Genomic DNA, 22,383 nt, shown 5'->3' with positions numbered 1-22,383 from the left:
ACTTTAAGTTGTATTTCCTGGCCACTGCTTGATTAAAAATATATTTCATATTCTATGAAATCCTGCCAAATTAAAGCCCCACTTTTTCCTCTGCATACAATAATATATTCAACAAAACAACATAGGTTTCTTTTCTTATGCTGTATTTGTTTGGTGCAGTCCAAACACACAATTAGGTTGCATTGTGATGTTATATACTAACTTTTCTATGCCAAGTAACAATGTTCCTTCCATTCTAGCTTTGTATCAGACGGAGTCACATAGCTCATGGAAGATAAGCCTGGGAGTCAGAAAGACTTGCCTTGAACACATACTAGATGTGTGATTATGGGCAAGTTACTTAACCTCACAAGTGCCTATGTAACTCCTTAAGCTTATAAATTATATACATTTACCAATATTTTTCCTATACTTTAAAAGGAAAGGTTTAACTTGGGTGACCTGTATGGTCCCTCTAAACTCTTAAATCTGATGTATCTGGGATTTGAGTTGGTGAAGGGAGTTTATAAACTGGAAATTTTTTTAACCAATAAAACCATAGGTCCACACTCAAAAGTGATTTAGTAATTGTGTGGTAATATTTCATTCTCATAGTAAAAAAAAAAAGATCAACTTAATGTATATCATGGATGTTTATAGTTTCATGGTGCAATTATAATTTAACATCAGAGTTTAACATGAACGTTTCATTTTTCAAGATTATAGGGAAGAATGTTTAGTAAAAGCTATTAGTAATAGTTTAGTGTAACTTTTTTTTCTTTAATTTTGATTCATTATACCTTTTCCTGTTTATTTACTCTTTCTGTTGATGGCTTTTTATAAACTTTTAACTTCTTGAAATTTTGTGATAAACCATGTCTTGGAACATCAGTTTTCTTAAATGGGAAGACTTTTTTTCTTCACTATGAATAAGAGTATCTTAAAAATTAAAGAACTGGGGTGGCTAGGTGGTGCAGTGAATAGAGAACTTGTCCTGGAGTCAGGAGTACCTGAATTCAAATCCGACCTCAGACACTTAACACACACACACAAAACCTAGCTATGTGACCTTGGGCAAGTCACTTAACCCCGATTGCCCTCCAAAAAGAAAAAAAAAATAAAGAACCATCTGTTCTGTATCTGAACAAAGTGAATAACACTTTTAGATGTAATAACAATGAGATATTTGACATATTTGGGATAGTTTCCTATTGAGCAAATACACAGACATAGCAGTGTGAATGTAGTTGTGCAGAGGACTTCTTTTAATATGTCAGCATACCACGTTACACCAAGTTATTTTTATCTGATTTTCTTATGTTTATAAATATCCAGAAACTGAAATTTTAAGATCCAGCTGGCAGAAGGTATACCTGACTAGTAGGACACACAGCAAATATATCCCAAACTGTAAGTGAGACATAGATGTGAGGTGAGTATCAGATAGACACACCACCAGCTTTTCAGGAAGGATATAAGGAATTTTCATGGTGAAAATCATTTTTCTCAAAACTGCCAATTATAAGTCCTCAAATAAATTTTATTATTAATTAACCGGTTACTATAATTTATTATTTCATTTATAGATATTTTTGAAAATATTTTAAGTTCATTCCTTGAAGCAGTCATCTCCAAGGTAAAGTCATCATTTAAGTTTTACTGATTACTTCAGAACATTATGAACCCCTAGTCATGCAAATTGGAAGAAATTGACAAGAAACCTGTAAGCTTACACAATTTCTTCTAGGCAAGAATAGTACAAGTAATGCCTATAGAGATTTTTCTTGGAAGACTTCAAAAAAAATGACAAGTTTCTATGTCTGTAAAATGGGGAGACTTGGACTAGATAACCTAGTTATCTGGTCAGTTCAACTCTATCCTTTGTTTTACAGTAATGGCATGATTTGATCTTAAGACTATTAGTGTAGTCATTGTCAGGGCCAAGGTAAGCTTAAGATAGGAATCTTGTTCTTGTACTTTCAGATTTCAAAAGCTTAGCATATATGTTAACTATGTTTCAAATATGGAGTATTATATAGAATGTTGGACTTAAACCTGGGTTCAAATCTCACCTCGGATACTGGTTATGTGACCTCAGGCAAATGGCTTAACTGCTCTGTGCATTATTTTCCTCAATTATAAATGAAGAGGTTGCATTTCATGGCCTCTAAAGGTCCTTTCCAGTTCTAAATCTATGATCTTGTGATCTAGATATATTAAAAAAATAATTGGCTGTGATTTCCTTGTACTAGATCTTCAGAACTTCTTTTTGTCGTTAGATACCATTTGTAGTTACTAACTGATAACTTTCAGAAAGTTTTGTTAAAATATGTAGGTATATGATTCTCTTTCCCTTGGCAATCTCAATAAACAAACATTTATTATGAGCCAAGAACTCATATTCTAATGGGAGAGGTAACATGTAACATGTATTTTATCCATTAACTATCATCTCTACTCCATTAATTACTAAATCTATTTTTCTAGCTGACTTTCAAATCTGTATTTCCAACCATCCAAAGGGGCAAAAGCCACTAAACTTAATCATTTGTCCCCTCCACCCAATCAGATCTTTTTGACTACTGTTTTCTTCATTCCCATGGGACACCTACACTTGAAACCTTGGTATTAAATAAGAATACAAAAATATATATATGGAAAGATAGAGGAAATGATGCAGAGAGAAGAAAGAATGAATACAACTATACAAATAACAAAACATTAAAAATTTGCAAACAGAAGAGGACAAAAATTAACATTCATTAGTTTCATAAAAATATAATGCATAAAGATTTTGTAGTTTTATTTGGAATTTCATTTTGTTTGGGCATTTATTGAAACAAATAATCTTTGCTTAATATGTAGAAACTTTATAATAAATTATTTAAAAAGGAAAACACACTGGTGTCACCTTTGGCTCTTGGTAATTTAAGTCCTGTTCATTCTACCTCTGCAATTTATTTCCGTTCCAATAACCACCATCCAACTTTGGGCCTTCATTATCTGGAGCCCTGCAACTGTCTCCCAGCTATTCCCTGTATTTAGTCTTTTCCATTTCCTCTTCTAAGTCACCGTTCACATAACTGTCTCCCAGGTATTCCCTGTATTTAGTCTTTTCCATTTCCTCTTCTAAGTCACCCTTCACATGCTTTCCAGATTAACCTCCTTATTCATATATCTAATCATATCATGCCTTCTCAGAACCTTCCTCTAATGCCTGTATATGATAATTGCCTAGCTGAAGTTCATGGTTTTCCATTGCCTTATGATTAAGTCTCAAGCAGCCTGGTGTTTAAGGCCCTCCACAACCTGGTGCGTTTCTGCCTTTCCTTATGTCAAACTATTCCCTTCCAATTGTGTTATGCTCCATCCCTGGTTCACAGCATTGCTTTTTGGCTTTCACGTTTTGCTTGTGTCATTAACTTATGTCTGTACTTAGCTCTGCCCATGCACATTTTTGTCTTAAAATTAGGTATCTGAGAGCTAAGTAGATAGATGCTTTAAGAATATGAATGGTTTTCAAAAAAATTACAAACTATAAATGTCCATAAGAAAACACTTCAGATATGAGAGAAATGTAAATTAAAATAACCCGGGTTTACCCCTCATCACTTTGCAGAAGTGACAGAAGTCACTATTAAAGGTGCTATGGAAAGGTATGCATACTGACATGGCTGTGGAACTGAGTTGGCCCAACTATTATGGAAAATAATTTAGTCTGGGAGGTGGGGATTGAAGACTAAACTTCATACTTTTTGACCTAGCATTGGGCATAACTGTCCTAGGGAAAGCAAAGAGTGAAGCAAGAGAAGAGATTTAGTGTATATTGAAATACTGAGAGTACTTTGGTAGTACCAAAGAACTGCAAATAAAGTGGGGACCTATCAAGTGTTGAAACAGTTGAAGAAAACATAATGAAGTATTGTGTGACATGATGATAAATATAAGGAATTCAGAGAAACATGATCTGTATGAACTGGTAGAAAGTGAAATATACAGAATGAAAACAACAATATATACAATAACGGCCATAATTGGAAGAAAAGTTTAGGAAAAGGAAATGCAGCTGGGCAATTGAAAAACCAGAACAGTCTTTGAGATAGTGAAATACAATTCCTTTTACTTGATACAGAGGCAGGCACTACTAGGACAAAATGGATACAGTCATTTACTGTACTGGAGTTAACTCTTTTTGCAAGGGTCTGTTCTCAATGTGTCTTGTGTGTGTTAAGAATGGAGCACTGACTGAGGTGAAAACAAAAGTATCAAAAAAATTGGGTATTCACTATTCCATGAAGCTTTTCCTGATTCTCCTAGGAAATTATATTTCCAAAGGTTTTGTGTTTTCATCAATATGGATATTTATAACTGTTGACTTGTTTAGTTTTTTTATATCAAAAGCAATCAATGAGATGACATTTGAATTCCAACAGCATTTATTTAGGACTTAAAAAAACCTCTAGTTGTGCAACAAAGATACAGCTCACATAGTATTCATTTGTTCAACATTTATCCATTTATTTATTTATTCATTGTGGTTGGTAACAAAGATAATTCCCAAGTTTTCCACCTTTATTAGTGAGTATGACATTTTTCATCTGTTTTTATTTTCTTGTAAACATTTATTTTTAGTTTTCAACATTCACTTCCATAAGTTTTAAGTTTTCTCCCTCTCCCTCCCCACTGCTCCCCCAAGACAGCAAAAATATGGAACACTTCACAGATGACTTTGAATGTCACCTCTGTGTGAGGGCCATGCTAATGTCTGAATTGTTCCAATTTTAGTAAATGTGCTGTGGAAGCAAGCACTGTTCAACATTTATTAACTGCATACTGTGTGCTAGGCACTATTATAGGTGCAGAAAGTACAAAGACAAGAGAAGAGACAATTCTTGATCTTCTAAGGATTCATTCATTTCATTTAATACATTCAAATGGACGAAACTAAAAGACAATCTTTCAAGTCTCTCTCCACTCCACCACCAAAGCAGTATTTCTAAAGCATGTGTGACCTTATCACTCCCCCTACTCAGTAAACTCCAGTGACTCCCTCTTACCTCTATGATCAAATGCATACAACTCTATTTGGCATTTAAAGCCCTTCATCTGGCTCCAACCTACCTTTCAGTGTTTTGTGTGCTATGTTGTACAACCAAAATGACCCTCTTCTTCACACACTATATGTCTAGGTGTGTCTAGTCTGCCAGTTTCTGGAGGCACAATCAGCATGGCTATCATGCCTGTTTAGTAGGCTTGCCTCTAAGTTGTGGAGCTTAATTCTTAAAGATTATGCCACATTGACCTAATTTTCCTTTTTTTGGAAAGGTTTTCTAGAATAGAAGTTCAGGGAAATGCTATAGATAGGGTTTACCCAGATTTAAGGAAAGCTTTTGGCAAACTCTCTCATCCTATCATTATTGGACAAGATAATGATATTTGGAGCAGATGAGTGCTTTCCAGTGTTTTTTTGTTCTGAGAACTCCTTTCAACAATAACAAAAAATATTGTGAACTCTCAGGGTAAAGTAATATACTACTCATAATATTCTTTTAGATATATATTCATGAAGTGTTTACAAAAACTACAATAACTTTTGCCTCTGAAAATTCCAAATTAAAATTTATATAATTGTTAATTATAGAATGTGAAATCTAATTCTATCTATAAGCATAAAGCTTAAAAATATTATAAAGCTAAAAAATCAGAAAGCTATAAAATAATGACAAATATTTTATGTGGAACATAAGAATTAAAAAAAATGATTTTATATGCTTACTATTATCCACAAGACTTCATATTAAATTTGTTTTATAAATTTTGTTGAATATAAATTCTATTTTAATTAAGTTACAACTTGGAAGATGTTTAACATATAATAATTATACAAACTGAAGATGTTTCAGTGTTGTAATTTTTATTTGAACAAATGTTTTCAATATTTAGTTTAACATCAGATAAACACAATAATTGATTACATATCAAATTCGGGTTTTTTTGTCTTTTGGAGGGGGAAGCCAGGGTAATTGGGGTTAAGTGACTTGCCCAAGTTCAAATTCGTTTCTGTATTTTCATTTAAAAGTGAAAATGTTAGCTCACACAAATCTGTGATGGAAAATGGTAGAATATCATAAGCCCTCTTGCTGAGAGAAAGAAATCCATTTTTTCCATGTTTTGTTTTGGGCACTTAAGCATTGATGAAAAAGAATTACAACATAAAACACTTTTCTGCTGCCTAATGACAGCACTGTGTTAAATGGCAAATATGTGTGCAGCATATTTTCATTTTTTTTCATTTTTAACAATATTTATATATAAACAAAACTTGGTAAGAAAAAAAATTCACTTCAAAGGTGACTTTCTCCTTTTCTCCAATTGGCATACTAGCTGCATTCTCAAAGAAGCTCTACTAAACAACTAACCAGTGTTGTCAACCAGTTCATTTGAAAATCCCCCAAATAGAAAAATATTAACAAAAGTGAAGAATAAGTTTAAATTGGAAAGTAGCCTGCAATGAGAAGTGTGACATTTAAAAATTTCAAGAAACATCAGTTGAGTAATGAATCATTTTATTAATAATGCTAGCATTTTATTAATAAAAGGTCAGTGGCACTTTCTAATGCCAATGATCCTTCATGGAACCCACTAAACTTTTATATACCCTTGCAAGAGTGGGTGTTCCTGAGGGTGGCAGTGAACTCTGATTGGTTAAGAAGTAATGAAAGAATGAATATTTAAATGAGAGGTGGGTTCCTTCTAATGAGCATTTTGGGGATATGTAACTTGGATCACCCAAGTCTTAGTCAAAGAGAGCTATCAATTTCCATATAATCTAACAAAAGGGAAAATCTTCATTTTCTTTCCCCTTAAACAAGGAGTGCAATACATATTTGAAAGCTCTCTCACCACCACAGACTTTACATCTACAAATCAAGTTTAAAAAGTGCATCTGACTAAATTGATCAAGGTCTCTTCTCCTATCTGGCCAAAATATATGTATTTTTTCCTATAGTTTTTCCAGTATCTAAGTTAAGATTTCTCATCTCATAGTTAAGATTTCACCAGACTTTTAACAGTTTGATTCCCAGCAATCCTGTTGTTTCTTTGAATACCTGTGTTCCCATGCAAATGCACACCAGGCCATTACTCACCCAACACTGATGCTGGCTGTTCCTTTTGTTTTCCTTTCTTCCTACACACACACACACACACACACACACACATTCCCTTTTGCCAAGGGACTTTAAGTGGCTATTTCATTTAATTAAGCTCACTTGAGATGGTGACTTACCCATTTAAAAAACTGAAAGTAGTTTTCTCTCATCAGCCTTTGCAGGCTATGGTTGGGTTAGCAATTAAAAAGACAGAAATAGAACTCTTTAAAATTAAAATTACCCTTTTAAACTCCAGACACAAATGATCTGAGGGAGTCCTCATCCTCCTATCTAGTGAATGCAGCTCTTACCTTAAAGACAAAGACACACACAGACAAGAACATACAAAGTACTCTCACAATTGCCTCAGTTCTATTATTGGGCCTCTTGAACAAAACTCCCCAAAGCTCTGTTTGGCAGAACACTACACCTCCTGCCAGCAATCTAGGGCTCTTAATGAAGCTCTACCTGCAAGAAATTTCAGGACATGTCTGTTTCACAGCAGAACTGAAGTGCTCAGGCTGTGATCCCAAAATGAACCGGAACTTCTCAGGCAGCCCTTCCAAAGTTTTGTGCCCACAATTTGTCCCCACCTCCTACCATTCAGAGTACTGTAGTATAGAGAAAGCAGACATATGAACACAGATATGCTTACCCAGAGATAACTGAAGGTTATAATAAGTTTTAGATCGAGGAGACAGTAAAAATTGCAACTTAAAATTTTTCAACACAGGCTCTCTTTCTAGATGACAAAATTCCACTAGTGTGTGTCCAAAAAGAAGGGAGTTTCCTAGGAGACCTTAAGCCAGATCTGTCTCTTTTCCTCAAGTCTCATCACCATACTAAAATTTGAGAGAGAACTTCTAAGTAATTGATCATTTTATTAATAATGCTAGTGATGAGGGATGGCTCCCAATAGGTTCAGCAGGGACTCTGATCTTATCTTAAGACCAGAACCTGCAATTCAGTCTGGAAAGAATTCAGCTCAGCCTTACTTGGAGTCAGAGTTGAAAAAGTTTATTTTACACTTTACAGCAGGCAAGGATCCTTAGGGGACCTGCAAGTGAAAGGGGGCACAGGCTTTTACTTTTAAAGGGTAGGGCTGCCATTCTCAGGGCTGACCTGGATGTAAGGGACTTCAGTGCATAGATAAAAGTTAGGGCTGACTGAGAGGAACTTGTGCCTTCAGTGCATAGATAAAAGTTTGAGGAGTTTAACTTGGAGATGAGATTTGGGCCAGACAGGAGGAGACTTGAGGAGATTAAGCTAGGACAAAGGAGTCACAAGTTGTTGCCTAGGCAGAGTGTGGATAGGGGGAAGGGGAAGAGTCTGAGGCTGGGAAAGGGATTTTACAGACTGGTTTTACAAACTGCTATTACAATTTTACAATAAATTGATGTTACAGACTGATGTTGCCAATTGGTTTTACAAATTGCTGTTACAGATATAGATCCCAAGCACCCCATCACTAGCATTTTGTTTTTATAAGAGATAAGAAAGTAATATAAAGTTTGTTTCTGTAGAACATTAATGATGGTCTGTGATAGTTTCTCTTTTTTTGTAGTTATTTAGTTTTTAATTTTTTCCTAGTTACACATAAACAACCATTTTTAACATTTGTTTTTAAAACTTTGAGTTTCAAATTCTCTTTTCCTCCCTCCCTAACTCCCTTCATTGAGAAGGCAAGCAGTTCCATATAGGTTATATATTTGCAGTTATGCAAAACATCCATAATACTCATGTTGTGAAAGAAAATATAGATTGGGGGCGGCTAGGTGGCACAGTGAGTAAAGCGCTGGCCCCAGAGTCAGGAGGACCTGATTTCAGATCCGGCCTCAGACAGTTAACACAAAAAAACTAGCTGTGTGACTTTGGGCAACTCACTTAACCCCAACTGTCCTCCAAAAGGCAAAAAGAAAGAAAAAAAATAAAATATGGATTTAAAAAAAACTCAAGAAAAAAAGTGAAAAAAAAGTTGCTTCGATCTGTATTCAGACACCATCAGTTATTTCTCTGGAGGTGGATAGCATTTTTCATCATAAGTCATTCAGAGTTGTTGTGGATCATTGTATTGCTGAGAATAGCCAAGTCATTCACAGCTGATCACACTGTAATATTGCTGTTACTTTGTACCCATTACATTTCACTTTGCATCAGCCCATGCAAGTCTTTCCAGGTTTCTCTGACAGCATCCTGTTGTTCATCATTTCTTATGTTACAATAGTATTTCATCACAATTACATACCACAATTTATTCAGCCATTCCTCATTTGATGTGCATCCCCTCAATTTCCAATTCTTTACCCCCAGAAAAGAGATACTATAAATTTTTTTGTACATCTAGGTCTTCTTCCTTTTTTTTTTTTTAATGTCTTTTGGGATAGACCTAGTAGTGATATTACTATGTCAACGGGCATACATGGTTTTATAGCCCTTTGGGCATAGTTCCAAATTGCTCTATAGAATGGATTAATCAATTACAACTCTTACAACAGTACATTAAGGTCTCATTTTCCAACACATCCTCTCCAACATTTATAATTTACCTTTTCTGTCCTATTACCTAATCTAATAGGCATGAAATAGTACCTCAGATTTGTTTTAGCTTGCATTTCTCCAATCAACAGTGAGTTAGAATTTTTTTTCATATTGCTATAGATCTTTAATTACCTCATCTTAAAACTGATTATCTTTTGTTAATTTATCAATTGGGGAATGGCTCTTATTTTTTAAAATAAATTTGATAGTTTTCTATATATTAGAGAAATGAAGCCTTTATCAGAGAAGCTTGCTTAAAAATATTTTTTTCACAGTTATTTATTGCTAATTGTATTTCCCTCCATCCTATTCCCCTACCCCCATTTATTCTATTCTCTCTCTTCTTTCACTCTGTTCCTTCTCAAAAGTGTTTTACTTCTGATTACCCCTTCCCCCATTCTGCCGTCCCTTCTATCACACACCCACCTTCTCTTATCCCTTCTTCTGTTTTCCCGTAAATTAAGATAGATTTCTATACTCCGTTGCCTGTGTATCTTACTTCCCAGTTACATGTAAAAATAATTTTTAATGTTCGTTTTTATAACTTTGAGCTCCAAATTCTCACCATTCCTCTCTCCCTATGCACCCTCATTGAGAAGGCAAGCAATTCAATATAGGTTATGTATGTGTAGTCATGCAAAGCACTTCCATAATAGTCATGTTGCTTCCTTTTACCCTGTACTTCCTCAAAAGTGTTTGCTTCCAATTACCCTCTTCCCCAATCTGTCCTCCCTTCTATCACACACACACACACACACACACACACACACACACACACACACACACAAACACACACAAAATACACCATCCCCTTTCCCCCTACTTTCCTGTAGGGTAAGACAGATTTCCATACCCAAGTGAATGTGTATGTTATTCCCTCCTTAAACCAATTCTGATGAGACTTAAGTTCACTCATTCCCTTTCACCTCATCCCTCTTTCCCTCCACTGGAAAAGCTTTTTTTTGCCTCTTCTATGTGAGGTAATTTACCCCATTCTCCCTTTCTCCTCCTTTAATTTTATTATTTTAGATATTATCCCTTCATTTTTAACTCACCCTATGCCTTCTGTCTATAAATATTCCCTCCAACTACCCTAATAATGAGAAAAGTCTTGTGAGTTACAAATATCATCTTTCCATGTAAGAACATAGAGTTCAACTTCAGTAAGTCCCTTATGATTTCTCCTTCCTGTTTTTATCTTTTCATGTTTTCGTTGAGTCTTGTATTTGAAAGTCAAATTTTCTATTTAGCTCTGATTTTTTTCCCAAGAATACATTAAATTGGGTGGCTAGGTGGTGCAGTGAATAGAGCACTGGCCCTGGAGTCAGGAAGTCCTGAGTTCAGATCCAGCCTCAGACTCTTAACATAAAAACTAGTCATGTGACCTTGGACAAGTCACTTAACCCCAACTGCCTTCCAAAAAGCAAAAAAAAAAAAAAAAAAAAAAAAAAAGGAATGCATTAAATTCCTCTAAATCATTGAATGCCCCTTTCCCCTTGTTGATTACACTCAGTTTTGCTGCATAGGTGATTCTTGGTTTTAATCTTAGCTCTTTTGGTCTCCAGAATATCATAGTTCAATCCCTCCAATCCCTTGATGTAGAAGCTGCTAAATCTTGTGTTATCCTGATTGTGGTTCCAAAATACTTGAATTGTTTCTTTCTGGCTGCTTGCAATCTTTTCTCCTTGATCTGGGAACTCTGGAATTTGCTTATAATATTCCTGGGAGTTTTCATTTTGGGATCTCTTTTGGTAGATTCTTTCAATTTCTATGTTACCCTCTGGTTCTAAAATATCATTGAAGTTTTCCTTGATAATTTTTTGAAAGACAATGTCTAAGATCATGGCCTTCAGATAGTCCAATAATTCCTAAATTAACTCTCCTGGGAGGCAGAGCAAGAGGGCGGTGTAGAAACAGGACTTCCTCGGGGCTCCCGCTTCCACCTCCTCCAATACATGTAAAAAATGACTCTAAACAAACTTTAGAGCTACAGAACCAACAAGGTGAGGGAGAAAAACTAACCTCCCACTGAAGACAGGCCAGCAGGCTGGCAGAAAGGGGCCATTGCAGCATTCTGGGAGCTGAACACAGCCCTGCATGAGACTGAGGTTTTAGCCTCAGGGTGGCCTGACTAGTTGTGGCTAGAGGGAAGTCGGGAGAGTAGATCACCAGCAGCTGTGGTGGTTTCCAGAATTATCAAACCATAAATGGCTAAGACAAAGTGAGAGGTCAGTGGACTTTGAGAATTGGGAGTCCAGGAGTGCGGTCCAGCCTCTGCCCCTGTGGAGGGAAAAGCAGCTGAGGCATGGCAGGCACAGACACATGCCTGCTTCAGAGCTCCTGGCTCTGAATTGTAGGATGACCAAGTGACCAGTCTGAGGAGTAATCACTCTTGTTTTAACCTGCTTGGATCTGGATCCCTGTGTTGGGTGGAGGTCCTGGGGTGCATGACCACTGTGCCATAGCCAGTGGAGGCTTCTGAGAGGGCACCCAACTAATAGATCTGGCAGCTGAGAAAACCCCAGCTATTTGGGACAAAGCTCTCCTCTCTGAAAGCAGAGTTCTACTGTGGCAAAACCTCAAGAGTCAAGTGGTTGAGTGGCAACATGAGTAAGCTGGGGAAGCAGGGAAAGCACAGCAGTCTGACTTTGGATTCCTTTTTGGGGGACAAAAAGGATCAAGGCATGGAGCAGGAGGAAGACAGCAAAGTCAGAACTCCTGCATCAAAAGCTTCCAAGAAAAATACAAGCTGGTTACAGGCCACAGAGGAGCTTAAGAAGGATTTTGAAAACCAAGTAAGAGAAGTGGAGGAAAAATTGGGAAGAGAATTGAGAATGATGCAAGAAAATAATAAAAAGAGAGTCAACAACGTGACTGAAGAAAATAACACCTTAGCACAGCGAGTAACAGCACCGGCTCCAGTGTCGGGATGACCTGGAGATCAAATCCCGGGCTCAGACACTTAGCACCCACCCAGAAACATCTGGCCGTGTAACCTTGAGCAAGTTAATTAACCCCAATTGCTTAGGGGTGGCCAGGTGGCTCAGCGAGTAAGAGCACCGTCTCCAGTGTCGGGATGACATGGGGATCAAATCTGGGCTCAGATACTCAGCATCACACCCAGAAGTAACTGACCATGTAATTAAAAAAAAAAAAAAGGAAAGAAAATAACACCTTAAAAAATAGAATAACTCAAATGTCAAAAGAGGCTCAAAAAGGCAATGGGGAGAAGAATGCCTTAAAGAGTCAAATTTACCAGATGGAAAAAGAATCTCAAAAGCTCACTGAAGAGAATAATTCCTTCAAAATTATACTGGAGCAAATGGAAGCTAGTGCCTTTATGAGGAATCAAGATACTATTAAACAGATCCAAACAAATGAAAAAATAGAAGGCAATGTGAAATATCTCATTGGAAAAACTACTGACCTCGAAAATAGATCCAGGAGAGATAACTTAAAAAATATTGGACTACCTGAAAGCCATGATCAAAAAAAACAATCTAGAAATCATCCTCCAAGAAATTCTCAAGGAAAATTGCCCTGATGTTTTAGAACCAGAGGGCAAAATAGAGGTTGAAAGAATCCAGACCACATCCTGAAAAAGATCCCAAAAAGAAAACTCCTAGGAATATTATAGCCAGGTTCCTGAGTTTCCAGATCAAGGAGAAAATATTACAAGAAGCCAGGAAGAAACAATTTGAATATTGTGGAAACATAATCAGGATTACATAGGATCTGGCAGCTTCTACACTGAGAGATCTAAGGGGCTTGGAATATGATATTCTGGAGGTCAAAGGAACTGGGATTAAAACCAAGAATCACCTACCCAGCAAAACTGACTATAATGTTTCAGGGGAAAATAGGGTCATTCAATGGAATAGAGAATTTTCAAGGATTCATGATGAAAAAACCAGAGTTAAGGGGTAGCTAGGTGGCGCAGTGAGTAAAGCTCTGGCCCCAGAGTCAGGAGGACCTGAGTTTGGTTCCAGCCTCAGACACTTAACACCTACACAAAAATACTAGCTGTGTAACCTTGGGCAAGTTACTTAACCCTAACTGCCCTCCAAAAAGCACAAAAAAAAAAAAGAAAGAAAGAAAATAAAAAAAGGGAAAAACCAGAGTTGAATAGAAAATTTGATATTCAGATACAAGAAGCAAGAGAAGCATGAGGAGGTAAACAGGGAAAAGAAATCATAAGGAACTTATCAAATTTGAACTCCTTACATGCATACATGGAAAAACAATAATTGTAACTTATGAAACTTTTCTCAGTATGAGAATATTTGAAGGGAATAGAAATGTATACATATATAATGTATATATATAAATATATATGTCTATATAGGAGGGTATATGGGCATATGAATACATATGTGAGTATGTGTATATATGTGTACAGGTATACATAGACAGAAGGTACAGGACCAGTTGAATAGGAAGGGATGATACTTAAAAGGTGAAATTAAGAGGTGAGAAAGCAATATAATGAGAGGAGATGGGGAGAGATAGAATGAGGTAAATTATCTTATATTGAAGAGACAAGGGAAAACTATTACAATGGAGGGGAAGAACAGGAAGGCAAAAGGGAATGAGTCAACTTCATTCTCAATGAATTTGGCTTAGGGAGGGAACAACATGCACACTAAATAGAGTATTCACCATACAGGAGAGTGGGGGGGGAAGGGGATAAGAGGGGGGATGATGGAAGGGAAGGCAGGTTAGGGGGGAAGGAAATTGGAAGCACCCAATTTTGAAAAGGGACAGGATCAAAGTGGAGAATAGAACAAGTGGGGGGTGGGATGGGATGGAGGGAAATTTAGTCAGTTTTTCACAATATATCCACTATGGAAATGTTTTGCATAGCTACACATGTACAATCTATATTGAATTGTTTATCTTCCCAGTAAGGGTGGGTGATGAGAAAGGTAGGAAAAGAATCTGGAATTCAAAGGTTTAAAATAAAATGTTAAAAAATATATTATTATTATTATTTTACATTATATTTAACTGGGAAGGAAGATATACAGGCACTGGGGCATAGAGATCCATCATGCCCTACTGGAAAGTTGGAGGGGGAATGGGGGAGGATATAGGAGATAGCAGATTGGGGGAAAGGATATTCAGTGGGATCGTTGTTTTGGGGTGGTGGATAGGGGAAAAAATGGGGAGAAAATTTGTAACTCAAAATCTTGTGGAAATGAATGATGTAAATTAAAAAATAAAAAAACTACAAAAAATTTAACAGAATCATAACCTGGCTTCACAAATATTTGCATCATTTGCCTAATTATCCCCCTACCATTGTGAGAAATTAAAGAACCTTAACTTACCCAGAAATATATAATTAGTATCAGATGTCAAGGCTAAAAATTAGGTTTTTTGTTTGGAATACAGAAAGGACTAAAGTTTTAGGCCAAATAGCTCAAATGTTATACCTGTGCCTTGTTGTAGTAACTGAGATGTGCCCCAGTATTAGCCAATAACATAAAGATTTAATATTGTGGTCATCATCTGACAATATTATAGAAATCTGCTTTGAAAAAAAAACTGGGACATAAAGGAAAGTGTTACCTTATTTGGATATCAGTTCCAGGCAAAAGTTATATAGATGGCCAACTGCGTTGATCCAGGCTTCAAGTCAGCCTGATAGGACTTTTTCCATGAAAGAAATGACATATTAGGGAAAATGAATTAGAAGAAAACTACCTTAGCCCATGCTAATAGTTGTTCTCCCAACCTTTTCCCATGAGAACTCCACCTGCAATTCATAAATGTACAACCCCATAGGGTTACTGGCATCATGGATCACTGGCTCAATAGCATTCCTTGATGATCATATCTGGAGAGAGATTCTGAATAGTATCATTTACAGTTCCACAAGCTCTTTAATAGCAAGGTCCATAATCAGAGCTTCAGATGGATTCAGCTCCCAAGGATCAGATAGCCTACATAAAACGTTTAGACTATAATCTCACACTGGCAACACTAAGAAATTCATCGTGAAAAAATCCCAATTTATCATGATATAAGTAGTACTCATGCTAAGTAGATTTTTTTTCATTCCGAAGATCAACATTGTACACAAATAATTTTGCTTTAAGATGCTTAAAAACAAACAACAAAAGACTTGGGATATATAAATATAATAATCCCAAATTATAAACAGAGAACAGACTATATGAAAAGCTGTCTGGAATAAAACATGTTCACTTATTGCCCATGTTCAAATGGACATAAACATAGATTGCCTCTCTCAGAAACCTTTAAAAAATGGGAATATCTTTTAAGATATATGCTTTTTTGGGCATGCTCTACACACAGGTTCTAATTCCAGATTAAATAACAATCAAAAGTAAAATTGGATTTCCTATTAAAGTGACAGGATAGTTCACACATTACTACTCTTCACTAATATAACTTGTCTGTCATGAAATAATATTCCCTAAAACAAAAACAAGAGAGTTTTCTGACTTTAACTTTGCAACTTAATAGATTTACATCTTTGTCTGACAAGCTTGTTTACTTTGTCTAATTGTACTAATATCACTCTGAAAGAATGAGATACTTCTGGAAATGAATCTTATACAAATAACAAGTTCAAGCATTAATTTAACTCTTGCTTAAGCTATGGAGTGACAACAAATTCAGATCAAAACAGCAAGATCTTTCCCACTTACAGCTTATTGCATTTACTCAGATGCTTTAGTATTACTCTAATGACTAATAGATCCAGTATTTTGATCGCAAACTTCTACTGTGTCTTATAAAAGAAATTGACTGTGAGAGCTTTAAGCAGGGACATGGTTATAATAGCATCAAAACTGTTCCTTGAGGCATACACCAGTATAAGTAGTCTAGCATATGTAACCAGGGGGATAGCTTTCTTGTTTGGGAAAATTAATTAAGAAGAGTCCACTTTAGCCTTCCCAAGGTAACCTCCCTAGTTTATTCCCAGGGCCAGCTATTCACCAACCTTAGATCTTAGATGCTGCCAACTGAGGAAGATGAAGTAGACAGCAGACTTGGAAGACAAAAATTCAAAATTTCATCAACTTTCTGGTCTAATGCTTTCCTTTCCATGAATCCTCTCTCCCTTTTCTGGAAGGGGAACTAGAAATGATGACAGTCGGGTACAATTAATCTCCCCAGAGGAAATGAGTCAATGCTGAGTTATGATGGTGGTGGTGGTGGTGATGATGATGACAACTAACATTTCTATAGCTTTTTAAAGTTTGCAAAACATATTCCAAATATTCTCATTTAATTTTCACAAAAACACCGAGAAGTGGGTACTAGTGTGTCCTCATTTGGATGGGGTAACTTATTGGATAGGGCATGATCAGCCACAGCCAGACAAAAACTCTCCATTGACCTCAACATCGTGATGTCTTTTTGGTCCTCTTTCAGTACAAAGGACAAACAACTTGAACATGAGGGTAAATTAATGGAGCTGGAGCCTGAGGTTTAAAGAGCAAGGCCTGACCCCCTTCAAGAATCTGAAGGACAACAAATAGGTCAGTGACCCTACAGATTTTATTTTAAAGATCTTAAGGTGTTTTCCGCCCTGGTAGTTCATCTTTTTTAACATCTCAGGAGCATCAAGTCAGATTAATTCGTTTGATGCCTCTTGTTTCTCAATAAGGTTACCATTACTTGATCAAAGCACAGGGCTTATGAGTGAACTATCTGTACAATAAAGTATTTAATCAAAACTCAAACTAGAGTTGGGCACACTAGAGTCGAGGTCGATCTTTGGGAATAATGACTACAGCAAGAAAACCTGACCTCAAGGCAGGATTAATTGATACTATATTAATGAGAAATGATGTGGGCCACTGAAACTCTGTGTAAGATTTGCTGTCTCCTCCATATGGTTTGACAGTTCATCAAATAACCTTTTTTTTAAACAATTTTCAACATTTGTTTTTTCTTTTATTTTTTTTTTCGTATTTTGCTTTTTGGAGGGCAATTGGGATTAAGTGATTTGCCCAAGGCCACACGGCTAGTTTTTGTGCCAAGTGTCTGAGGCCAGATTTGAACTCAGGTCCTTCTGACTCCAGGGCCGGTGCTCCACCCACTGCGCCACCCACCCGCCCCTTCAAATAACCTTTTATGGTGTAACAAACAACAATATTCTAAGGGCTCATGGAATTGCTCTGTAAAAACCATTTGTGAATGCATGGGGCCTCCTTACAGCTAGTAAAGCAAGTCTGCATCCAGCTGATGAAGGTCAAGAAAGGTTAAAGTATATAGAAGAGTTTGGGGATTCATAGAAAGGAGAGAAAATAGATTTTGGTCACTGAAAAAAATAAAGCCATATACATAATTCCACTGCCCCTCTTCCCATGGTTGTGAGGATCTGAGGAGATAATGTATTTAGAAGACTCTTTGTAACCATAAGATGCTCTATAAGCATTTAACTCTTAAAATTTCTCTAAGACATGGTGACTCTCAGGATAACACAAGACATAGGAGCTTCTACATTAATGGATTGAAGGGCTTGGAATATGATATGCTGGAGGCCAGAGGAGGTAGGACTAAAACCAAGAATCACCTACCCAGCAAAACTGAGTGTAGTGCTACAGAGAAAGATATGGTCATTCAATGAAATAGAGGACTTTAAAGCATTCTTGATGATAGAGCTGTACAGAAAATTTGACTCTGAAATATGAAAAGGTAAACAGGAAAAAGAAATCATAAGGAACTTATTAAAGTTGAACTATTTACATTCCTACATAGAAACATGATAATTGTAACTCATAAGACTTTTCTCAGTATGAGGATAGTTGAAGGGAATATATATGTATGTGTGTATGTATAGGAGGGTATATGTATATCTAAACATATGTGTGGGGGCATAAGTATGTTCATGGTACATGGCATAGGATGAGTTGAATATGAAGAGATGATATCTAAAAATAAAATTTAAGAGGAGAGGAATTTATTGGGAGGAGAAAGGGAGAGAGAGATTAGGGTAAATTATCTGACTGCAGAAGAAAAGAGATTGCAGTGGTTTGTAGTGATGGGCTGGGACATGAAGCCAAAGATATTTAGCTAAAGTAGACTGGGACACTCACTGGAATGGCTGGTTCAGATTCCTTAATCGTATGCAAGATTGCCTAAAAGACAATCACAGTTTATTTTTAGCATAATAAAAGGATTTTCTTTGAGAGACATTAGAGTTCTTTGTGAAGGAGGGAGAGAGAATGTTTTCCCTCAATATTCTAAGACTGAGTTACTGGGGTGTTTGGGTAGCTCTTTTCTTTTATAATCAGTAGTGAGATGAGTCCCAGAGATAGTAACATTCTGAGATAGTAACAGCTAAGGTCTCTCCTGTCACTGTCTTTGACTGTGGAGTTACAGTGTCTCTAGCTAGAAGGAACTCTATCTGTATCTAATTCAATCACCTCTTTTTATAGATGAGTCAGAGACCCAGAGAAGTAAGTGAGCCATGTCACACAGATAATAAATAATAGAGCCAGGCTTGGAACTCACACCCTCCCTTTGAAAAGGAAAAAAAAAATGTAAATAATGCACCCTTCCCCCTGTAAGCACACAAAAGTTTGATATAAAGAGATTTACTATGAAAATACTTTTTGTAAAATATTGCTGTCTACTTGAGTAAGATGTTTTACTTATTTTTACTATTGCTGCTCTCATCCTCTTGTTCACTTTTCACTGTTCTCTTATGGAAAGCATGATCCCAGGCTGCACTCAGGTTTTATGCAAGTTAGATTAGAAAGAAGAGAGTATCTTGATAATTCACAAAGACCCCAAAAGCCAGAGCTGGGAGAAGAAAGGCTGGTACAGACCAGCAATTCCCATAAGTTCTTCACAGGTCAGGGTATCAAGGAGAGGAATTTCTATCTTCCATGGCCTTATGAACATTTCCTCCCCAGCAGAGCACTTTGTTTAAGTCTCTCATAGCATTCATCCTATCCTACTCTTATTCAGATTTGTAATAGTCCTAAAATCTTACACGTCTGTAAGTGTAGGCCAGATCACGCGTGTCATTTTCCTCATCAGTAATTGCTTCTAAACTTTTCAAATATGTGGCCTTCAAAGACAAGGTGACAGGTGGAACAAATCAATGTTCCTTCTCAGGCACCTACAAAAAGTACGAAGATTGAATTGATCTCTTATACGTTAAAAGAAATACGTTTTCCTAAAGTTAAAGGTTTCCCACATTCAGATTTAGAATTTTTAAAAGGTAGGATACTTTTCTCAATTACGGATGAGAATGAGGAATGAAAAAAAAAAATCAAGCCATTTTTTTTCTACCAATATTTTCTGTTTGAAGCAAATAACCAACCAACCAATATTTGTTGAATTATTACTGTGTAAAAGGCACTCTGTTACAGTTGTGGAGAATTTAGAAAAAAACTCAATACAGGATAAGTGCCACCATAGAGCTTACAATTAAAAGGGGAAACAAGATATACACATAGAAAGAAAACATGCTATTTTTTATATTAGTTAACTTTTTCCAACAGAACTTGGCACAATTAATTGTTTTACAATACTTAAACTCAACTAGTAAGAAGAAAATGAAAATACTTGTAGGAAGAAAACATGAAAAAAAGTTTATCAATATCTCTTTCCATCTGGTCAAAGAATGATCAAATGTCTCACTATGAATTACACAATTTAAAAAAGGTGGTAGGCAGCTATGTGGTGCAGTGAATAAAGCACAAGTCCTGGAGTCAGGAGGACCTCAGTTCAAATCTGGCCTCAGACACTTTGGCACACTTACTAGCTGTGTGACCTCGGGCAAGTCACTTACCCCCAACTGCCTTGCCTTCCTCCAAAAACAAACAGATAAACAAAAAACAAAATAAAAAAGGTGGTGGTGGGGCATGCTTCTCATGTTGAATTTTTTTAACCTTTCAAAAAACAATTTTGTTTTTATAATGTAATATACTACAATAGCCTTTTTTAGCTTGGATCCCTTTCTCTAGTCTCTTCTACCTTCAATGCAACCTGCATACTACAACCAAACTAATTTTCTCTGAGCACATCAGTCAATTGAGTTCCTGATTCAAATATTTTACTTAAATGTATAAACATACATAGTCACACATCCAATTTAATTCAATAAATATTCATAAATTACCTGCCATATTCAAGGTTCTGTGGTCAATGCTTAGGATAAGCCAAATAGGAGTCTTTACTCTCAAGCTTATATTCTAAGAGGGGTAACACAACACTTTTACAATAAGTATATAGAGTATATGCAAAATAATACAAAGTAATTTTAAACAAGAGGCAACAACTAGGTCAATCTAGAGAGGCCTTATGGAGGAGGTAGCCCTGAGCTGGGTTTAAAGGACGTAAGGCAGGTGGAGGTAGAAGTCGAGGGGAGACTAGACATAGGGACCACCTGTGCAAAGACATGGACATGGGAGAACTGGAATCTTGCATATACAGGCAAGAGCTGGCAGGCACATAGGCACCTTTTTAAAAAATTTAATTTCAAAACAAACCTAGAGAAAGGGGACTCATGAAGCTCAATCCACTTTTGGGAAAGATCTAATTGTTAGAATGTTGTTCTTGAGCCAAAATGTTTCCCTGTAACATTAACCATTGGTTATGGTTCTGCCCCCTGGAACTATTGATGTTCTTTCAAATACCTGAAAGGAACAAAAAATATCCCTCTGGGCTAAACAGCCACAGTTCCTTCATTTGTTCCTCACATAGCTCTTGATAACAATATTAAAGGTTAGCACCATTCTTCCTACTCATTCTAGTGAAGATTGCTTTTTTTTTTTCTTCTCTGGACAAGAGAAGTAGGTAGATACGTTACTTTGGGGAGTGTGAGGGATCTTTTAACCTTACTTAAGTACCTCAGAGAATTATTTAAGCATCATGGTCTAGATCATCTCAGATTCAAGTAAAATTTTATTTCAACTTTCCCTGATATATGATAGCTTAAAGTTAAAAATTACCAGAAGGAGATTCTACAGAGATAGTCTTACATATGAATAAAGTAAGCAAACATCTATACGGTGGAGTATCAGAGGGTTGCAAAGGTCCAATTCTCTGATACTTAAGTGTCTGATTACTATTAAAAACCTTAGCATCTGTCTTTAAAAATACCATAAAAATATTCATAAGAACTATGTGCCACAAAAAGGAGACATTTCAAAAAGCAGTTCAAGGATAAAGGAAAAAAGAGATAACAGAGAAGAATTTCTCCCCTTATTTGGTAGGACATGTGATCTTTCCTAGAGTCATGGATGTAAGAACTCATAGCTTGTGTCTCAGCTGGGGTATTATCAATATCCAAAACCTGAAATGACTGGCCATTAGTATGCCCCAAGTGAGTGTGTAGGGAGGAGACAGCAATATAAGAATATTGCAGCAGAAGATCAAAACCAGATATATCCAACTCCTCAACAGTGTAACTGATACAAAATTGGGAATTCTGTTAAAAAAAACTAGGATGAAGAAATAATTTGGCTAGTTAAGGAAGAGCTTAGAACCCATAGCAAAACATTTAAATAAAATATAAGGCCCATATCAAGAGTTCTTGTGCCAAGTAAGCTTTTATCAATTAAATGTTATTTTTTTTAAGTTATTGAGTAGGAAGTTTTTTTTTCTCTCTCCCCTCCCACCCCCATATCTGTGGGAAAAAAGGAAAAAGAAAACCCTTGTGACAAATAAGCATAGAAAAGAAAAAGAGAATCCCAAATTGGCCACGTCCAAAAATGGGTCT

At 36.3% G+C, this 22,383-nt stretch overlaps 1 non-coding gene across 1 annotated transcript; it reads right to left on the bottom strand.

Moving 5' to 3' along the window:
* Positions 1 to 4,680: 4,680 nt before the first annotated feature.
* Positions 4,681 to 4,788, bottom strand: LOC138155603 (U6 spliceosomal RNA). The gene has a single exon (XR_011166891.1). It is a non-coding gene; the product is annotated as a U6 spliceosomal RNA (small nuclear RNA).
* Between the last annotated feature and the right edge of the window lie 17,595 nt (positions 4,789 to 22,383).

Source organism: Petaurus breviceps, unplaced genomic scaffold (assembly GCF_028583685.1).
Source record: "Petaurus breviceps papuanus isolate PSGF00001 unplaced genomic scaffold, PetGlider_PUasm1.0 91133, whole genome shotgun sequence".
Lineage (NCBI taxonomy): Eukaryota > Metazoa > Chordata > Mammalia > Diprotodontia > Petauridae > Petaurus > Petaurus breviceps.
The sequence above is the reverse complement of the archived record's forward strand: the minus strand, read 5'-3'. Positions and strand labels throughout refer to the sequence as shown.